Raw genomic sequence first — 7,945 nt, 5'->3', positions numbered from 1 at the left:
AAAGATGCATATGTATATATGTCTCCCAGAGGAAGGTTGTAAAATGGGTAAAAAAAAGTGGAACTAGAACAGAGTTAAAACTGGGTTAAACATGAATTTATCTGTAGATTTCCCATAACCTTAAGTATAGCCTAAATTTCTCCCTACCTTAACCGTAGGAAGAAATTATTTCTTCTCTCTCACCTGGAGCTTCTTTTGTCTCGTGAAAACTCTAAGGAAGCACCGAGATGCAGGAGGAGCCACCTCAAATACTGCATACATACACCTAGCCCCTGCAGGGAGTCTGCAGTGATCTGTCCAGCGTGATCCATGAGCGAGCATGGGCTCAGGTTCGCTGAGCTGAGACTCGAGCAGACTTGAACAGCACCCCTCCAGCGTCCGCACTGTTCACATCCAAGTTAGTTCCCTTCCCGTGTCCGATTTTCCCAAGCTAGCATGTTGTGAAAACAAATTTCACAGCCTGGCTCTAGCCTCAGGCAAAAGTGCAAGCCAAAATGTCCACAGCATAAGCAAATAAAGATTTCCAGGGACAGCATTTAAGTGACTTTTAAAACTTTCTGCAGCAAAAGGGAAAACCAAACAAAAATTTAAAGTTTGTGTAGCATTGATATACATTTTGCTTTTGTGAAATTAAAATTTCCTTTCTTACTTTTGATGTAATAAAAATATGTGATAAAAATGGTAACAAAAAAAATCAAAGAACAAAATATGTTTCAGAAATACTGAAACTGAAATCTTCAAGCTTACCATTTTTATCCATTCTCTCACAAAAAAGATAGATCAAAGTTAACTTTTCTACAAAATATTTTGCTTCTCACAAGATTTCATTTTCTAGTAGAAGGCTCTTCAAAGAAAAATTCCCACGCAGTGCTAATGACAATTTATAGAGTTTGACAATCAACAATATTTGTCTTGCACTTCAAGTTCCTATGTTGCCAAAAGCTACTACAAAACAGATGAGCAATAAAATAAACAGAGTTACTTCAAAACTGATCCTGGTTTTGGAAATATTTATGGATTGTTAGTAAATTCTCATCAAATTCATCTTTCACAGAGAAATTAAAAACATTTCCGCTCCTACGTGGTGTCAGCTGCAAATTGAAAAATACATTTTGTGATCTTGTAAATTTACAGGCCGAGATCCATAAATGCACTACTGCAAAGGGAGGCACAGAGGCGGGTGATGCCGATGTTCAGACTCCCCAGCACCAAGGCAGAGCCAAATCCTCCTGCTCGAGGAGCTCAGACCTACACACGCACAGCAACGGCAAAGAGGTGAAAACAGGACGGCCGGGCAACCAGTCATGCTAGCACGGACTCAAAATGCTTGGGCAACATAATCCGCTGGGACACGGGGATGTTTGCCTGCGAGCCACAGCATGGCATCACAGTGAGGGTACCCTGCTGATGGGGGTGTAATATATAGGTGGTTTAGAGATGAGAATGATTAAAGGACCGGAAAATAATCACAGAGCCAGGTTGCTTCATCTATTTAGAAATTATTAAAGAGCACTTAGCACAAGCTACACATACTTATGTGAGGAACAGAAAATTGATAGTAGGGGGTTTGTAATCTGGAACACAAAAGGTATAAGAGAAACAACTACAGAGAGCTAGAGCTAGGAAAAGAACAGAGTAGAAAAACAAGATGCAAGCAATTCTTTTCAACAGTGAGGACAAGCAGCAGCTGAAACAAATTGCCAACAACTGTAAATGGATTTGTTCTTCACTGGAAATTTTAACATTTCAATTGCAATTTTTTTTTAATTTAAAGAAATGTGCTAATTCAAGTGGGATTCATTTCACTGAAGTTGTAAGACTTCTGTTATGTCAAATGACCAAACAGAAAAACATAATGGGTCCTTCTTAATAGCTAAATTGTGATTTTATTCCTCTTAATATTGAAGCTGAAGTCAGGCCTTCAGTGCTTGGAAAACCAAGGCCCTAGCCCACATATTTTCCCCAATACCATGTCATCAAAGATAGAAAAATAACATCAGGAAGAAGAGATGATTATTTATTTTGATTAAATGCACATCTATTTTTCTGGCTCATGCTCATATGTTCCCCATAACCGAGGCTGGAAGGCAGGAGAGTCTGTAGTAGAGCAACAGGGTGATTCTCTATGTGATCCTATGAGTGACAAGGATTTCTGTTATCCAGGCTAGACCTTCTGATCTGACTGTTACTCTGTGTAAACTATAGGGCTTCTTTCATACAGTCAAAATCAGAAAAACAAAATAAACCCCAGATCCATCTCTATTTTGTTTCCAGTGAACTCTATCTGTTTAAAGTAGAGATGACTTTTTCACAAAAAATAATAAATACTCTGCCTGGAATTTATTTACTTTTAGGTTACATTGGCACAGAGATTATGCCCTTCAAAATGAAATTTCCATTTGAAACACTACAAAATTTCAAGGGTCCGTTGCCTTAACCATATGCCTACCTTGAAGCAAAGAAACATATCTGCAAAGATATAGTCCTAATAAAAAGCCGACTGAAGTGCTAGAAAGGTACCAAACAGTTACCCAGATAGTCTCTTTTTGATACCTCAGCTTCTTGGATACATCACGCTGTTTCTTTCTGTATTTTCTGGCACACCGAGGCAGAAATTAAATTGCCTGTCTTCCACTTAAAAAACAAAATCTGCAAAGTTTCTATTTTAATGCAAACCTGGCCTTCATTCTCCCCAAACTTCAATGAAAGGCCCTTTGACACTTGATACACCCGTGCGTTAAACATAACAGGCCAGCGGAGCTCCGGATGGCCCAGTGTCAGGCCCTTCATACACTACCGCATCTCAAAGAGGAACCTGATTCCCTTTGTCCACGGACGCCACGGAGAGCTTATGTCATGAAACGGCTATGAGGAAGAATAATACCATAGAGCTGTTTATTTAATTAGTAACAAGGGTAAAATCCATCCAATGCGGCTTGATCAGAGGTCAGTCGGAGGGGTCTTTATCAGAGTATGGGTAGCCTGCAGTGGCTGAGGCTTAATAATAATCTCTAGACTTCAATTTCCTACTAATAAAGGGTAATATAATGTAGGGTAAGCCCTCTTATTTGTTCAGATCTTTTTAAACACTGAGGAGCTAATACGCAACAACTGAACAAACACTGGCCACACAGGTTTCATTTTTAGCAGCACAGATGACCTCTGATGAAAGAAATGATCAGTCAAGCTCTGAGGCAAGGACAGAAAGCGAGCAAGCAAATGCATATTTTTTCTTTGTGAACCAAAGGAAAAGTAAGTTGCTCTTAAATAACCATATACAATATCAAATAAATGTGCTTCAAAATGACTGAAATTGTTATGCGGTACAATTGTTACAGCTTTCAGTAAATTTCCATTGGTAGACTCCTGTGGGATGTACCAGCAGATTTTGCTGATGGAGTCTGAAGAAAGCTCTATAGTGATTAGCATGACATATGTGACGGACTTGCTGAAATTTGAATACCGTCTCTTTACAATTTTAATAGCACCTAAACTCATTTTGTTGTTTTTTACCCACACTCTTACAGCCAATGACCTGGTGAAGTTCAGTCTCCCTAAAGAAACCCCTGCATAAGCAAAAGTGCAATTGAAACACAAAAGATTTTACTCTGTATGGAAGAACCACTACCTTATCCTGTTTGCTTGTTTGTTTAGGAAAACCTGGATAATGCAGTAGCCTCCAGATGTCAGGGCCAATTTCAGCGCTGCTGCAGGAGTGCAGAGACATGTACAATACACCCACTTGCAGTAGGGTGAAATTCAATCTTCAATGTTCAGAAAAAATTTTCTTCCTAACATTGTTGGGGTTCTGTTTTTTGTATACCCATAAACCTTGGAGTATGGTTTGCAGCTCTTTGCTTCCTCACATATTTTAGAAGGCCACTCACCCCATCTCTCCTTATACTTTGCCCTCTTCTAATTTTCCCGGATGGTTGCTCTGACAGCAGCTCCCCTAGGAATGACCCCAGCTTCCCATGTCAGAATTTTAATCCACTGAGTCTTTTTCCCTGGGGTGTGTAATCAATACTTAGAGTCATATTTGTGTCCCGACAAATATATTAGCTATGAAATAATGTCCAGAGAGGGTGCCATGTTATCTTTGCACACACTGGGAAACAGAGATGATAAAAGTGTTGCTTTTGTGTTTCACTTCTTGGACTAGAATAAAATTAAGACAAAGTTGACAAAATGAAATATTGAAAATACTTGCAAATACACTGTAGTATTTTACCCTGTATCAGATCATCCTAAACTATATACTGAAAGAATGAGAAGCAAATTAAAGGGTACGGTCTCCAGTGAATAGGAAATGTAAATCCTATTAGTGTTTATAGAAGTTACACCTGCACATTGAAAGGGCAGTATACAAGACCTTTACATTAACTACCTGACAAATGGCTATAAAATGAGAATAACTTTTTTTAAAGCACTATGTGATTCTATTTCAAACTCAAGAGCTCATGGATCTTACATTTATGGAAGCAGTTTGTGAAGCTTGTAAAACAGTATATACAATATACAGCAGTGGAAAATAGCACAGACATTTAGTATTTACCAAAATAATAATATAACTATAAGATATAGCTAATGCAACAACAAAGAAGTAGGTATAATATGCACGTAATTACCAGGCAGGGGAACTATATAGGGTAGCAGAAGAAAGTTCTGGTGGTATTCAAGTTTCTTACAGGCAGCTATTTAAAAGGCCAAACAAATTAAAAAGCAGCGGTGCTAAATATCATCTCTGTAAAACCTGCACTGGGCTGTTGGGAAAGGCCCAATATTGGAGTAAACTATGCTCAGACCCTCCTTTCTGCACAAACAGCCAAAAGCTGAAGTATGTGAGAGAGAAGGGCAAGAACAGGGGAAATAGTATCAAATCGCTTGTGTATCAAAAACATAATCTGCAGGAATCTGATCAAGTCTGGTAGCTCCATCATCCACAGACTTAATTCTGCCTGCATGCATCCTCTAATTTTGCAAAATCTCCAAATTTTACTCTTGCTCTCATCTTTCAGCAACAAAAGACTCCTCAGGATATTGCTAGAAGCAAATGCCTTGCCAATCCCCTCCAGAAATGCTTGTTAAATACTGACTTTAATGAATTTCAATGAGGTGAGAATTTAGATTGTTTCAGTTATGACTATTGACAAGTTGCTTCAGGGAACATATCCTCTTCAATACTTTAGATATCCCAGACTGTCGCAACAGTGTGCTTTTTGCATGGTTAAGCTATTTCTGAGAAATTTTAGGCATTAACTTCACCCCCTTCTCTTTTCCCAACTGTCCTTTTTCACAGCTTAAGTTTCTGTGTGCTGTGGATTTTTGGTCTCTGTTCTGACTCAGGTTTCCACAAAGGCATCATCAACTTTTGGCCTTCTCATCCTCAGACTAACATAATTATTGATCAATGATTTACCATACTGGCAGTTGGATTCCTGCTCCCCAGCCCCCCAGGTGATGACGAGCTTTCCACTTGTCGTCACAGGCAGATCCTGAAGCTAGCAGTGAGAGAAGAAAACTATAACACCACCTTCCATCCTTCCGTAACTCCTAAGCTTTTTGCTTCATTTTTCACAGTTACTTGCATGGCACAGACACTAACTTGCTATGCTGGAAGAGGGCGTGTTGCAAATTAGCAATAATGAACTAGCTAAAGAACTAACTGCATCCTATGTCCTAGAATGCTATAATCAGACAGCAAAAAATGCATGGTCACACAACGTCAATTCATACTACTATTACTACTGGAAAAAAACAAAAGGGGAAAAAAAAGTAGTCTTTTGTCAAAATTAGATCTTAGTTTTGCCTGAATAAAATAACACATGAACTCATTCTTTGACAAAAAACCACATTCCATGATCATAAATAAAATTGGAAAATTAAGTATTTATGCGCAGCACAGTGCAGGATGTTTCTTATGTGTAATGTCTGTGCATAAAAATGGCATGCAGGTTGCTGATTTGTCCAAGTCAAACTGGTGGCTGAGTTAAAGCTCTGTTGCAACTTGGATGGCAAACCTCTGCTTTTCGTATCGGGGACTTTGTATGATACAAAAGCAAATAAACATGAAGTCTCTTTCCCGTATTGTTTGCACCATCAGATCATTAGATAATTAAAACAACAAAAGACACACAGAAATATTGGCTATAGATGTAAATTAATTATTCTAAAAATCAATTACTTTGTATCTGAATTAGCCAGGGGTTATAGGGGAAATTCATATTTAATTTGCTGTATGGCTCTGGCACAAACCCAGCCAAGCAAAAGTCACCACTTTTTCGTCAAGGTAAAAGAGCAACAATGGAATCTCTCTGCTGGCAACCCCTGCTCTTAAAGCAAAGATGGAATCGATATTGCAAAGAGTTATTTTTTCTTGTATGATCCATGATCATGGCCTGGAACAAAAAATTCAGCTACTTTGAAAGAAAAAGGCCTTACAATGAGGCAGAATGAGGATTGTCCTGGGGACACCATATGCCCATTTCTTCCAGGTTACACAAGAGTTCTGTGACCAGGTATGCGAACAGCATTAAACCCTTACTCAAAAAAAGAAAAAGTATGAAGTAGAAAAAAATACAGTTAGACATTGGAAATAAGCATATGCTGCACCATTTAGTAGATTTAGAGGAATCTGGTTACTCTGGAATGATCAGGACCTTGATGTTATTGCCAAAGGAAACTGGTTTTCTAACAGCTTTTCCTGTCTTTTTTGATCTATAGGTTTTGCACCAGACCTTGAGCTAGGACGAAAGATCTTCCTCCTGAGATGTTTTTGGAGGGACATGTAGAATACCTTTGCACCAGCCTTGAATTTCTGGAGTTGCCCCAATACTGCACAATTGCACCTCTGGAGATGCTTGCATACCTTCTGACTTGTTGACTCCTTTTTTCTATTTTGACTTGCTCTTCTGTCTTACCCAGTCACTTTGAATTTTTCCTATCATAAAAAGGAACACAAGTCTGTCAATTTTCAAGTTTACCCACCCTGCTGGGGAGAGAACTGCTAGGCGGATCAACTCCGGATTGCTGGCTGAGCTGGGGTCCCCACACAGCCTGCAAGAACACAACGCCTTTGTTCGTTGACCGCTTTGGGCAGTAGTTTCTGTTATTACTTGTATCTTGCTGAAAGAAGTGGGCTACCTGCTCCTCCCATCTATCCAAAACAGGAAGACTCTTAAAGCAGGTACGCTCTGGGATTTGCCAAGGAAAGACTCATTCTTTGACCCGTTTCCAAAAAAACATCTTTGTCAACAGCTGCATAGAAAATGTCTTTTTCTCTCAGCCTCTCATGTAAGTTAGGATAAAGTGTCTTCTGGTATAGAGTTGCTTACACAGCCCATGAACACCAGGGAAAACCTTCCACCACCACCACCTTCAGAGACGCTTTGTGTGGGCAGGGCGCATGCCTACTGCAAATGTTCTATTTTATTTCTCAAAAAAGTGCAAGGGCAGCCCCCTTGAGAATGGATGAGGCTTCAGCAGCTGTGTTGTTGGGTTGGCATAGGTTATTCCTGCTTCAGGAAGAGAAGTGTCCATTTAACTGACCGTTGAAAACACAACCTTGAGATACAGCTGACCCTTAGAGCAAGTAAAATACACATACATTATTCTGTATGACATCGAGGATCTTTCACATATCCGAGAGTGCTTCCAAAAGCTGTATCATGCATTTAAGAGAAATTCTTTTCTATGTCAGGCTAATACAATTCTAAAGTCACAATTAAGCTTTTTTTTGGAGGAAAGCCCAGTGATAGTTGAGATGAAGTTTCGCTTTAATTTTCCATTAGAGTGAGCTGGGGTCTTCAAGGGGGTAGAGAAAAGGTAGTATAATGCTGCAAAGGGAGTAGGGTAATAGTTATAGGTAATGAGAAAGAAAATTGCTGTACGTAACATACCATAAGTAATTCCAAGAAAACCTCAAATCCTACTTAAGAACTCAAAA

This window comes from Dromaius novaehollandiae, chromosome 1 (genome assembly GCF_036370855.1).
Source record: "Dromaius novaehollandiae isolate bDroNov1 chromosome 1, bDroNov1.hap1, whole genome shotgun sequence".
NCBI classification, from domain to species: Eukaryota; Metazoa; Chordata; class Aves; order Casuariiformes; family Dromaiidae; genus Dromaius; species Dromaius novaehollandiae.
This window is presented reverse-complemented; position numbering follows the sequence as displayed.